The sequence below is a fragment of the Triticum aestivum genome, chromosome 2B, assembly GCF_018294505.1.
Source record: "Triticum aestivum cultivar Chinese Spring chromosome 2B, IWGSC CS RefSeq v2.1, whole genome shotgun sequence".
NCBI classification, from domain to species: Eukaryota; Viridiplantae; Streptophyta; class Magnoliopsida; order Poales; family Poaceae; genus Triticum; species Triticum aestivum.
This window is the reverse complement of record NC_057798.1, coordinates 726,116,202-726,130,554: the sequence shown is the minus strand read 5'-3', so window position 1 is coordinate 726,130,554 and position 14,353 is coordinate 726,116,202. Positions and strand designations below refer to the sequence as shown.

General features: G+C 47.9%; 1 pseudogene; it reads right to left on the bottom strand.

The window, feature by feature from the left end:
* Positions 1 to 1,094: 1,094 nt before the first annotated feature.
* Positions 1,095 to 2,011, bottom strand: LOC123042314 (auxin-induced protein 15A-like; annotated as a pseudogene).
* Positions 2,012 to 14,353: the final 12,342 nt, after the last annotated feature.

Below are 14,353 nucleotides of genomic sequence, written 5' to 3'. Positions count from 1 at the left end.
GCGCCCACCCCCGTCGACACAAAGGCGAAGATCTCTGCTCTGGAGGGGTCTCTCGCGTCCGATGGAGCGTTTTATCGCTCTATTTTCGGTGCTTTAAAGTACTTGACGCTGACTCGCCCCGACCTACAGTATGTTGTTCAGCAGGTGTGCCTCCATATGCATGCCCCGCGTGACTCTCACTGGACTCTGGTGAAGCGTATTCTTCGTTACATACGTGGCACCATGTCCTTGGGACTCACCCTGACGGCCTCCGCCTCCATCGACCTCATGGCCTACTCGGATGCTGACTGGACTGGCTGCCCCGACACGCGACACTCTATGTCAGGCTACTACGTCTACCTTGGGCCCTCATTGATCTCTTGGTCATCGAAGCGGTAGCCCACGGTCTCCCGGTCCAGCGCCGAGGCAGAGTATCGCGCAGTGGCCAACGTCGTGGCCGAGTGCTCTTGGATACGTCAGCTGCTCGAGGAGTTGCTTTATGATATTCACAAGGCCACTCTTGTCTACTGCGATAACGTCAGCGCGGTCTACCTCTCCGCCAACTCGGTGCACCATCGACGAACAAAGCATATTGAGCTCGATATTCACTTCGTGCGCGAGCAGATTGCCCTTGGCCGTGTTCGGGTTCTGCACGTACCGACGATGCAACAGTTTGCTGATGTGATGACTAAGGGATTACCTACTCCCGTATTTGAGGAGTTTCGGTCAAGTCTCTGTGTCTCCGGCGACGCTTCGACTGCGGGGGGGGGGGGGGGGTGTTGAATATGTATTTTGTACTGCACGTGTATTGAAGTTGTGGCCCACCTCCTAGTCTTGTATAGTTGAGGTAGAGGCATTTCCTTATATTATATATGCGTGCACCAGCACCCCAATCAATATACAATTTTGCTAGAACTCATCTCGATTAGATATAATTTGGTCTTATTCACCTTTTATAGCCATTGGATGTGATGTTATAAGATGCGTGTCTGCTAGCGTGGGTTGTATCTCTTCTTGTTTTCAAAGTGAATGAGACCAAATTATATCTCATCTAGATGGGTTCTAGGTACTCTCATCAATATATCGTATTGCAAATCATCTGTCTACAACATTAATACAACAGCTAATGACACCCATGTAGAGCCAAGACCAAATAGTTGAAACACATGACAGACAATTAGAAAGTGAATGTGCAACATGGAGCAATTCTTTATCATTACCGGCAAGGAATGCTACAGATTAATTAGGACAATCACAAAAATCGTCATCTTCATCTTGAACTAATCACTACTAAAAATTTCTTCTAACTACAATCAACTTTCCAAGTCGTACAGAGCCTCGGTTGCTCACGCGCGGCACCGTCCCCGATTCGTGTTTCGGGGCGCCGCTGGCCGCTACACCGGGCACCGGACCACGTCCGTCAATAAGATATTCGGGCCTCCGGCGGTTGCCGTGTGCGCGGCTGGGCGGGCGGAGTCTTCCCTGCGGCGACATGATTTCGCCATTTCCGCGTACGGAAGACCAGTTGCTGCTGCCACCGCTGCCGCCGCCGGAGTCAAATCGCCAGGGCTACCTCATGTGAGAACAGAGCACGTAGCCACGTATGCCGAATGGCCTATGCTTGTTGCTTCCATCGATCGGTCACCACACGAGCTCCTCCGCTGCCACCCTCGGCAGCAACGGCCGCGCCGCGACGTCGCTGCTGCTGACGGCCGGCACGCCGCGGCGCTCCTCGGCGGACACGCGGCGGAGGACGGCCCAGAAGCGGTCCTCGTCGCAGGGGAGCGCGATGGGGCCGGAAGCGCCGGATGGGAACCCGTACTCTTCCTCCGCCTGCCGGAGTAGCTCCCGGAACACGGGGTGGTTCAGGTGCGCCGTGCGCACCACGAACCGCCGCGACGCGCTGCCCACGCACACCGCCACGTGCCCCGCTGGCACCGACACCGCGCGGTCATCCGCAGCGGCGCAGGGTCTGTCGGAGCAAGACGATGTTGTGGATGTTGCTGCATTTCGCCATCGACGAGAGTTGAGAGGTGAGCTGCTGGTCTGAGTCTTATGTTGTTGGGTGGACAGAGGAATGGCTGGCTTCCTGTAGCTGGCGGGGCTGGATGTTTTATAGGGGGGAGAAGACGATGGGGACTTTTTGCCTTCGTCGTCCGGTTGGCCTGGAAAAAATTTATCCAATTTATCAAATGCTTCGGTGTTAAAATATTTAGAGTGTTCTGTTGAAAAAATTTATACTCACACACGAAGGTCACTGCTGCTCATTATTTTCCTTACATTTTCGCATGTCAGGTTACTTAGCTGATTTGGAACAAAAGTCTCTCCATGTCTTCGGAAATGGATGATAATACATTTAATTACATATTCCTGTCAAAATTAAGCTTGTTTTTCTCTTAAATATCTTTGATAGAGTGTTGCTGTCAAAAAAAAAACTACAAATTTTGGCTCTTCGCCAACGCGTGCCGCTGCCAATCAGCTAAAAGAAAACACATGTGAAGCATACAGTACTACTACCAGACAAGCCGTGCATGCGTCTGGGTACAGTTGCGGGCGTTTACGCAGGGTCACATGGAAATGTTCACATCACATCGGCGTGTGCTCGGGAAGAGAAGGCCGAAGAATCGTTGCCCATGCCTTGCCCGGTGGATTGGATCCCCGCGGCGCGCGGTCAGGTGGTGCCGGAGGCTCTGTGCTCGTGCATGTGGCCCGACGCTGTCCGGCAGTCATCGATCCCGGCTGTATGCATGTGCTCCCCGGCCGGGTTTTGGCATCGTGTGACACGACTCGTATACCAATCTCTTCGTCTGATTTTGAGTGAAGTATCATTGCCGGGGAAGAGCGGAGTCGTAGCTTTCGGAAGATTGCCGGGCGGATTTCGGCTCGCTCCAGGATACGAATATGATACCCGCGGCACCTAGCTAGCCACCCAAGCTCACTGGAACGCGGCCGGCACGTGCCGCCGCGCGGCGTCGAGAGCAGATGGGTAGATAACGTGGGAGCGGCGGAGCGCGATACGGCAAATCCTGCGGCTTTGGCTGGGTCTGGTCATGTATAATGGCCGGCCGGTATGGTGGTTGCCGGCGCGGTCCGTCTCTGATCCGTGCATTATTAAGATCCAAGGACGGACGGACGTACTCCTAGCACTAGCAGAGAGTGTGGCGTCCATGCTCGCTGCAGTGTGAAATGGTCGGCTGGTCCAGTGTTCCTCCGTGTGCGCGCTGCTGGAAGTTAACCTGGTCCAGCCAACACGTGCTACAACGTACTCCACGTTGCTGCCAGGACCGTGGCCGGCACGGCCACGTTTCTGGCGTGCCACTGCCGGTCAGGGGCGGACGCACGTTATGCTACCCGCCGGTTGCAATCTGTGCTTACCTTTGTATAGTGGTGAGATATTGTACTGGGACACCGGTAGAATTTTGAGCTGGACACCGGGCGGCAGGCAGGGCCCATCAGCCGATTGTAATAGCTTCCCCCAAAACTACAGGCACTCACCACGGCCCACCACCAAGACCCTAAATAAAAAAGCAATCGATTCGATTGGATCGATCATGTATGGTACCTACGTGCGTATGTTCGGCTGTTCCTTTTCCCCTCCATAGCGATACGGTGTGATGGCATCCGCCGCCGGTTCTAGTGCTCCGGAAGCCAGATCCTGCCGCCGGCAGCCTGTTGTGGCCCTCACACTTTGCAGACAAGAAATAATAGAAGGAAATAGGTACGGTCGTCGATCTCGCTCAAGTACGTGTACTTATCTTTAGTTTTGTCTAATTTTTTTATGTCTATAAATTGTATGGTTAGGATTTCAAGATTAAATATATTATAATTGGGAATTGGATTACTATGATTTCATAATTTTCCCTACTAATTCACATCAATTTGGAATTTGTCGACTGCGCCCAATGACAATTTAAGATAAAATGTAGTAAGTTTAACCTCGTAACTGTATGCTTTTATCAATATGATTTATTTCTTGTTTCTATTCATGCATCTGTAAACACAAATGATGTAACATGTTTCTATTGACTTATGCAGACGTCGCTGATCATATTTGTTTTGTCGTTTCGAGTTATTAAACTCTATATATTATTCAACTTTACATAATCAACTAGTTTTTCAAGTGAAATGGTTTATTTTGATAAGAATTCTTACAGTTGAATATTTTGAAATTGTTGAGTGTATTATTTTTATGTATATTATTGCTTCTTATCCATCTATGTATAGTGTACATGTAGACACCGGAATATTTTTGTTCTGGGTCCGTCCCTGCTGCCGGTGCATGCATGGACGTACCGGCCAGCGAGTTGTTGTTGGTAATTCGATGTGTGTACCCTACGGCTCGAGCGTAAAAGTGACGGCCGGCTTACACAGCAATGGTTGTGCTTGTGCAGACTAAAATGACATGTATCGATCAGTGGCAAAATGGCGAAATGACTGATGGTATATATGCTGTCAATTTAGTCTTTTTTTAGGGTAGTCAATTTAGTCTTGGGCACGCATGGTCAGAGGCTCAGGGCATCTCCGCCCCGTAACGGCATGTACAATGGTGCTATCTTATGAGTGCCACGTAGGATAGATGATGAGGTGGAGGAGAGAGAACTCATAAGAAAAGGCTTGTCTTCTCTTATTTAAGAAAAAACAAGAGGTGATCTCTTAGCACAATATGTCTCACCACATTTTTAGGAATTGCTAGCTATTGAAGATAAGGCTAAGAGATGACCCATTGTAGACAATTTTTTTTGTCACATCTAAGTCACATGCAAGATTTATGATAAGACTATCTTATCAACCATTGTACATGCCCTTAACAGGCCCCAGGGCGCCTTTCTTACCGCCGACACAGAAAAAAAATCGTCCAGCCGTGACCTCAGATCCTCGTTTTTCGTCGTTTTGGGCCAAAATTACAACCCAGCGAACCCAAGTGAAACCCAGCCCGCCGGGGGTGGGGGGGGGGGGGGCTCTGGGGGCACCGGCTGAAGCGAAAAGGCGCGTGGACCCTCACTGTCGGCGACACTGGCCGATTTTCCCGTCGTTTCCCCCTTTCCCTTCATTTCCCCCCTACTGACCCCTTTCTCCCCTGCAGCTCCCGCCATTCTCCCTAGATCCGCCCGCCATGCCGCCGAAGAAGTATGCACCCCCTCACCTAGCCACCGATTCCACCCAGCCAAAGCAGAGGAAGCTGAGGGCGCTGATGCTAAGGCCCCCGGGCTTGACGAACGCCAAGTGGAAGGCCGACGTTGGTCGCCAGGCGGCGGTCACCAACGATCGGCGGAATAGGCTCAACATTAAGAAGGCCAGGGACACGTCTGTGGAGCGGGAGGAGACGTCTAGCGTGGGCATGGCGAACGAGCGCCAGCTCCTTCCTCAATAGGCCAGCCAGTACTCACAAGGCGCATGGGGTAGTCAGCAGAGCGTCGCGTCGCCGACCAACTTCTCGTTGCCGGTGTGGGGGTAAGCGCTCACCACGGCCCACCACCAAGACCCTAAATAAAAAAGCAATCGATTCGATTGGATCGATCATGTATGGTACCTACGTGCGTATGTTCGGCTGTTCCTTTTCCCCTCCATAGCGATACGGTGTGATGGCATCCGCCGCCGGTTCTAGTGCTCCGGAAGCCAGATCCTGCCGCCGGCAGCCTGTTGTGGCCCTCACACTTTGCAGACAAGAAATAATAGAAGGAAATAGGTACGGTCGTCGATCTCGCTCAAGTACGTGTACTTATCTTTAGTTTTGTCTAATTTTTTTATGTCTATAAATTGTATGGTTAGGATTTCAAGATTAAATATATTATAATTGGGAATTGGATTACTATGATTTCATAATTTTCCCTACTAATTCACATCAATTTGGAATTTGTCGACTGCGCCCAATGACAATTTAAGATAAAATGTAGTAAGTTTAACCTCGTAACTGTATGCTTTTATCAATATGATTTATTTCTTGTTTCTATTCATGCATCTGTAAACACAAATGATGTAACATGTTTCTATTGACTTATGCAGACGTCGCTGATCATATTTGTTTTGTCGTTTCGAGTTATTAAACTCTATATATTATTCAACTTTACATAATCAACTAGTTTTTCAAGTGAAATGGTTTATTTTGATAAGAATTCTTACAGTTGAATATTTTGAAATTGTTGAGTGTATTATTTTTATGTATATTATTGCTTCTTATCCATCTATGTATAGTGTACATGTAGACACCGGAATATTTTTGTTCTGGGTCCGTCCCTGCTGCCGGTGCATGCATGGACGTACCGGCCAGCGAGTTGTTGTTGGTAATTCGATGTGTGTACCCTACGGCTCGAGCGTAAAAGTGACGGCCGGCTTACACAGCAATGGTTGTGCTTGTGCAGACTAAAATGACATGTATCGATCAGTGGCAAAATGGCGAAATGACTGATGGTATATATGCTGTCAATTTAGTCTTTTTTTAGGGTAGTCAATTTAGTCTTGGGCACGCATGGTCAGAGGCTCAGGGCATCTCCGCCCCGTAACGGCATGTACAATGGTGCTATCTTATGAGTGCCACGTAGGATAGATGATGAGGTGGAGGAGAGAGAACTCATAAGAAAAGGCTTGTCTTCTCTTATTTAAGAAAAAACAAGAGGTGATCTCTTAGCACAATATGTCTCACCACATTTTTAGGAATTGCTAGCTATTGAAGATAAGGCTAAGAGATGACCCATTGTAGACAATTTTTTTTGTCACATCTAAGTCACATGCAAGATTTATGATAAGACTATCTTATCAACCATTGTACATGCCCTTAACAGGCCCCAGGGCGCCTTTCTTACCGCCGACACAGAAAAAAAATCGTCCAGCCGTGACCTCAGATCCTCGTTTTTCGTCGTTTTGGGCCAAAATTACAACCCAGCGAACCCAAGTGAAACCCAGCCCGCCGGGGGTGGGGGGGGGGCTCTGGGGGCACCGGCTGAAGCGAAAAGGCGCGTGGACCCTCACTGTCGGCGACACTGGCCGATTTTCCCGTCGTTTCCCCCTTTCCCTTCATTTCCCCCCTACTGACCCCTTTCTCCCCTGCAGCTCCCGCCATTCTCCCTAGATCCGCCCGCCATGCCGCCGAAGAAGTATGCACCCCCTCACCTAGCCACCGATTCCACCCAGCCAAAGCAGAGGAAGCTGAGGGCGCTGATGCTAAGGCCCCCGGGCTTGACGAACGCCAAGTGGAAGGCCGACGTTGGTCGCCAGGCGGCGGTCACCAACGATCGGCGGAATAGGCTCAACATTAAGAAGGCCAGGGACACGTCTGTGGAGCGGGAGGAGACGTCTAGCGTGGGCATGGCGAACGAGCGCCAGCTCCTTCCTCAATAGGCCAGCCAGTACTCACAAGGCGCATGGGGTAGTCAGCAGAGCGTCGCGTCGCCGACCAACTTCTCGTTGCCGGTGTGGGGGTAAGCGCTCACCACGGCCCACCACCAAGACCCTAAATAAAAAAGCAATCGATTCGATTGGATCGATCATGTATGGTACCTACGTGCGTATGTTCGGCTGTTCCTTTTCCCCTCCATAGCGATACGGTGTGATGGCATCCGCCGCCGGTTCTAGTGCTCCGGAAGCCAGATCCTGCCGCCGGCAGCCTGTTGTGGCCCTCACACTTTGCAGACAAGAAATAATAGAAGGAAATAGGTACGGTCGTCGATCTCGCTCAAGTACGTGTACTTATCTTTAGTTTTGTCTAATTTTTTTATGTCTATAAATTGTATGGTTAGGATTTCAAGATTAAATATATTATAATTGGGAATTGGATTACTATGATTTCATAATTTTCCCTACTAATTCACATCAATTTGGAATTTGTCGACTGCGCCCAATGACAATTTAAGATAAAATGTAGTAAGTTTAACCTCGTAACTGTATGCTTTTATCAATATGATTTATTTCTTGTTTCTATTCATGCATCTGTAAACACAAATGATGTAACATGTTTCTATTGACTTATGCAGACGTCGCTGATCATATTTGTTTTGTCGTTTCGAGTTATTAAACTCTATATATTATTCAACTTTACATAATCAACTAGTTTTTCAAGTGAAATGGTTTATTTTGATAAGAATTCTTACAGTTGAATATTTTGAAATTGTTGAGTGTATTATTTTTATGTATATTATTGCTTCTTATCCATCTATGTATAGTGTACATGTAGACACCGGAATATTTTTGTTCTGGGTCCGTCCCTGCTGCCGGTGCATGCATGGACGTACCGGCCAGCGAGTTGTTGTTGGTAATTCGATGTGTGTACCCTACGGCTCGAGCGTAAAAGTGACGGCCGGCTTACACAGCAATGGTTGTGCTTGTGCAGACTAAAATGACATGTATCGATCAGTGGCAAAATGGCGAAATGACTGATGGTATATATGCTGTCAATTTAGTCTTTTTTTAGGGTAGTCAATTTAGTCTTGGGCACGCATGGTCAGAGGCTCAGGGCATCTCCGCCCCGTAACGGCATGTACAATGGTGCTATCTTATGAGTGCCACGTAGGATAGATGATGAGGTGGAGGAGAGAGAACTCATAAGAAAAGGCTTGTCTTCTCTTATTTAAGAAAAAACAAGAGGTGATCTCTTAGCACAATATGTCTCACCACATTTTTAGGAATTGCTAGCTATTGAAGATAAGGCTAAGAGATGACCCATTGTAGACAATTTTTTTTGTCACATCTAAGTCACATGCAAGATTTATGATAAGACTATCTTATCAACCATTGTACATGCCCTTAACAGGCCCCAGGGCGCCTTTCTTACCGCCGACACAGAAAAAAAATCGTCCAGCCGTGACCTCAGATCCTCGTTTTTCGTCGTTTTGGGCCAAAATTACAACCCAGCGAACCCAAGTGAAACCCAGCCCGCCGGGGGTGGGGGGGGGGCTCTGGGGGCACCGGCTGAAGCGAAAAGGCGCGTGGACCCTCACTGTCGGCGACACTGGCCGATTTTCCCGTCGTTTCCCCCTTTCCCTTCATTTCCCCCCTACTGACCCCTTTCTCCCCTGCAGCTCCCGCCATTCTCCCTAGATCCGCCCGCCATGCCGCCGAAGAAGTATGCACCCCCTCACCTAGCCACCGATTCCACCCAGCCAAAGCAGAGGAAGCTGAGGGCGCTGATGCTAAGGCCCCCGGGCTTGACGAACGCCAAGTGGAAGGCCGACGTTGGTCGCCAGGCGGCGGTCACCAACGATCGGCGGAATAGGCTCAACATTAAGAAGGCCAGGGACACGTCTGTGGAGCGGGAGGAGACGTCTAGCGTGGGCATGGCGAACGAGCGCCAGCTCCTTCCTCAATAGGCCAGCCAGTACTCACAAGGCGCATGGGGTAGTCAGCAGAGCGTCGCGTCGCCGACCAACTTCTCGTTGCCGGTGTGGGGGTAAGCGCTCACCACGGCCCACCACCAAGACCCTAAATAAAAAAGCAATCGATTCGATTGGATCGATCATGTATGGTACCTACGTGCGTATGTTCGGCTGTTCCTTTTCCCCTCCATAGCGATACGGTGTGATGGCATCCGCCGCCGGTTCTAGTGCTCCGGAAGCCAGATCCTGCCGCCGGCAGCCTGTTGTGGCCCTCACACTTTGCAGACAAGAAATAATAGAAGGAAATAGGTACGGTCGTCGATCTCGCTCAAGTACGTGTACTTATCTTTAGTTTTGTCTAATTTTTTATGTCTATAAATTGTATGGTTAGGATTTCAAGATTAAATATATTATAATTGGGAATTGGATTACTATGATTTCATAATTTTCCCTACTAATTCACATCAATTTGGAATTTGTCGACTGCGCCCAATGACAATTTAAGATAAAATGTAGTAAGTTTAACCTCGTAACTGTATGCTTTTATCAATATGATTTATTTCTTGTTTCTATTCATGCATCTGTAAACACAAATGATGTAACATGTTTCTATTGACTTATGCAGACGTCGCTGATCATATTTGTTTTGTCGTTTCGAGTTATTAAACTCTATATATTATTCAACTTTACATAATCAACTAGTTTTTCAAGTGAAATGGTTTATTTTGATAAGAATTCTTACAGTTGAATATTTTGAAATTGTTGAGTGTATTATTTTTATGTATATTATTGCTTCTTATCCATCTATGTATAGTGTACATGTAGACACCGGAATATTTTTGTTCTGGGTCCGTCCCTGCTGCCGGTGCATGCATGGACGTACCGGCCAGCGAGTTGTTGTTGGTAATTCGATGTGTGTACCCTACGGCTCGAGCGTAAAAGTGACGGCCGGCTTACACAGCAATGGTTGTGCTTGTGCAGACTAAAATGACATGTATCGATCAGTGGCAAAATGGCGAAATGACTGATGGTATATATGCTGTCAATTTAGTCTTTTTTTAGGGTAGTCAATTTAGTCTTGGGCACGCATGGTCAGAGGCTCAGGGCATCTCCGCCCCGTAACGGCATGTACAATGGTGCTATCTTATGAGTGCCACGTAGGATAGATGATGAGGTGGAGGAGAGAGAACTCATAAGAAAAGGCTTGTCTTCTCTTATTTAAGAAAAAACAAGAGGTGATCTCTTAGCACAATATGTCTCACCACATTTTTAGGAATTGCTAGCTATTGAAGATAAGACTAAGAGATGACCCATTGTAGACAATTTTTTTTGTCACATCTAAGTCACATGCAAGATTTATGATAAGACTATCTTATCAACCATTGTACATGCCCTTAACAGGCCCCAGGGCGCCTTTCTTACCGCCGACACAGAAAAAAAATCGTCCAGCCGTGACCTCAGATCCTCGTTTTTCGTCGTTTTGGGCCAAAATTACAACCCAGCGAACCCAAGTGAAACCCAGCCCGCCGGGGGTGGGGGGGGGGGGCTCTGGGGGCACCGGCTGAAGCGAAAAGGCGCGTGGACCCTCACTGTCGGCGACACTGGCCGATTTTCCCGTCGTTTCCCCCTTTCCCTTCATTTCCCCCCTACTGACCCCTTTCTCCCCTGCAGCTCCCGCCATTCTCCCTAGATCCGCCCGCCATGCCGCCGAAGAAGTATGCACCCCCTCACCTAGCCACCGATTCCACCCAGCCAAAGCAGAGGAAGCTGAGGGCGCTGATGCTAAGGCCCCCGGGCTTGACGAACGCCAAGTGGAAGGCCGACGTTGGTCGCCAGGCGGCGGTCACCAACGATCGGCGGAATAGGCTCAACATTAAGAAGGCCAGGGACACGTCTGTGGAGCGGGAGGAGACGTCTAGCGTGGGCATGGCGAACGAGCGCCAGCTCCTTCCTCAATAGGCCAGCCAGTACTCACAAGGCGCATGGGGTAGTCAGCAGAGCGTCGCGTCGCCGACCAACTTCTCGTTGCCGGTGTGGGGGTAAGCGCTCACCACGGCCCACCACCAAGACCCTAAATAAAAAAGCAATCGATTCGATTGGATCGATCATGTATGGTACCTACGTGCGTATGTTCGGCTGTTCCTTTTCCCCTCCATAGCGATACGGTGTGATGGCATCCGCCGCCGGTTCTAGTGCTCCGGAAGCCAGATCCTGCCGCCGGCAGCCTGTTGTGGCCCTCACACTTTGCAGACAAGAAATAATAGAAGGAAATAGGTACGGTCGTCGATCTCGCTCAAGTACGTGTACTTATCTTTAGTTTTGTCTAATTTTTTTATGTCTATAAATTGTATGGTTAGGATTTCAAGATTAAATATATTATAATTGGGAATTGGATTACTATGATTTCATAATTTTCCCTACTAATTCACATCAATTTGGAATTTGTCGACTGCGCCCAATGACAATTTAAGATAAAATGTAGTAAGTTTAACCTCGTAACTGTATGCTTTTATCAATATGATTTATTTCTTGTTTCTATTCATGCATCTGTAAACACAAATGATGTAACATGTTTCTATTGACTTATGCAGACGTCGCTGATCATATTTGTTTTGTCGTTTCGAGTTATTAAACTCTATATATTATTCAACTTTACATAATCAACTAGTTTTTCAAGTGAAATGGTTTATTTTGATAAGAATTCTTACAGTTGAATATTTTGAAATTGTTGAGTGTATTATTTTTATGTATATTATTGCTTCTTATCCATCTATGTATAGTGTACATGTAGACACCGGAATATTTTTGTTCTGGGTCCGTCCCTGCTGCCGGTGCATGCATGGACGTACCGGCCAGCGAGTTGTTGTTGGTAATTCGATGTGTGTACCCTACGGCTCGAGCGTAAAAGTGACGGCCGGCTTACACAGCAATGGTTGTGCTTGTGCAGACTAAAATGACATGTATCGATCAGTGGCAAAATGGCGAAATGACTGATGGTATATATGCTGTCAATTTAGTCTTTTTTTAGGGTAGTCAATTTAGTCTTGGGCACGCATGGTCAGAGGCTCAGGGCATCTCCGCCCCGTAACGGCATGTACAATGATGCTATCTTATGAGTGCCACGTAAGATAGATGATGAGGTGGAGGAGAGAGAACTCATAAGAAAAGGCTTGTCTTCTCTTATTTAAGAAAAAACAAGAGGTGATCTCTTAGCACAATATGTCTCACCACATTTTTAGGAATTGCTAGCTATTGAAGATAAGGCTAAGAGATGACCCATTATAGACAATTTTTTTTGTCACATCTAAGTCACATGCAAGATTTATGATAAGACTATCTTATCAACCATTGTACATGCCCTTAACAGGCCCCAGGGCGCCTTTCTTACCGCCGACACAGAAAAAAAATCGTCCAGCCGTGACCTCAGATCCTCGTTTTTCGTCGTTTTGGGCCAAAATTACAACCCAGCGAACCCAAGTGAAACCCAGCCCGCCGGGGGTGGGGGGGGGGGGGCTCTGGGGGCACCGGCTGAAGCGAAAAGGCGCGTGGACCCTCACTGTCGGCGACACTGGCCGATTTTCCCGTCGTTTCCCCCTTTCCCTTCATTTCCCCCTACTGACCCCTTTCTCCCCTGCAGCTCCCGCCATTCTCCCTAGATCCGCCCGCCATGCCGCCGAAGAAGTATGCACCCCCTCACCTAGCCACCGATTCCACCCAGCCAAAGCAGAGGAAGCTGAGGGCGCTGATGCTAAGGCCCCCGGGCTTGACGAACGCCAAGTGGAAGGCCGACGTTGGTCGCCAGGCGGCGGTCACCAACGATCGGCGGAATAGGCTCAACATTAAGAAGGCCAGGGACACGTCTATGGAGCGGGAGGAGACGTCTAGCGTGGGCATGGCGAACGAGCGCCAGCTCCTTCCTCAATAGGCCAGCCAGTACTCACAAGGCGCATGGGGTAGTCAGCAGAGCGTCGCGTCGCCGACCAACTTCTCGTTGCCGGTGTGGGGGTAAGCGCTCACCACGGCCCACCACCAAGACCCTAAATAAAAAAGCAATCGATTCGATTGGATCGATCATGTATGGTACCTACGTGCGTATGTTCGGCTGTTCCTTTTCCCCTCCATAGCGATACGGTGTGATGGCATCCGCCGCCGGTTCTAGTGCTCCGGAAGCCAGATCCTGCCGCCGGCAGCCTGTTGTGGCCCTCACACTTTGCAGACAAGAAATAATAGAAGGAAATAGGTACGGTCGTCGATCTCGCTCAAGTACGTGTACTTATCTTTAGTTTTGTCTAATTTTTTTATGTCTATAAATTGTATGGTTAGGATTTCAAGATTAAATATATTATAATTGGGAATTGGATTACTATGATTTCATAATTTTCCCTACTAATTCACATCAATTTGGAATTTGTCGACTGCGCCCAATGACAATTTAAGATAAAATGTAGTAAGTTTAACCTCGTAACTGTATGCTTTTATCAATATGATTTATTTCTTGTTTCTATTCATGCATCTGTAAACACAAATGATGTAACATGTTTCTATTGACTTATGCAGACGTCGCTGATCATATTTGTTTTGTCGTTTCGAGTTATTAAACTCTATATATTATTCAACTTTACATAATCAACTAGTTTTTCAAGTGAAATGGTTTATTTTGATAAGAATTCTTACAGTTGAATATTTTGAAATTGTTGAGTGTATTATTTTTATGTATATTATTGCTTCTTATCCATCTATGTATAGTGTACATGTAGACACCGGAATATTTTTGTTCTGGGTCCGTCCCTGCTGCGGGTGCATGCATGGACGTACCGGCCAGCGAGTTGTTGTTGGTAATTCGATGTGTGTACCCTACGGCTCGAGCGTAAAAGTGACGGCCGGCTTACACAGCAATGGTTGTGCTTGTGCAGACTAAAATGACATGTATCGATCAGTGGCAAAATGGCGAAATGACTGATGGTATATATGCTGTCAATTTAGTCTTTTTTTAGGGTAATCAATTTAGTCTTGGGCACGCATGGTCAGAGGCTCAGGGCATCTCCGCCCCGTAACGGCATGTACAATGG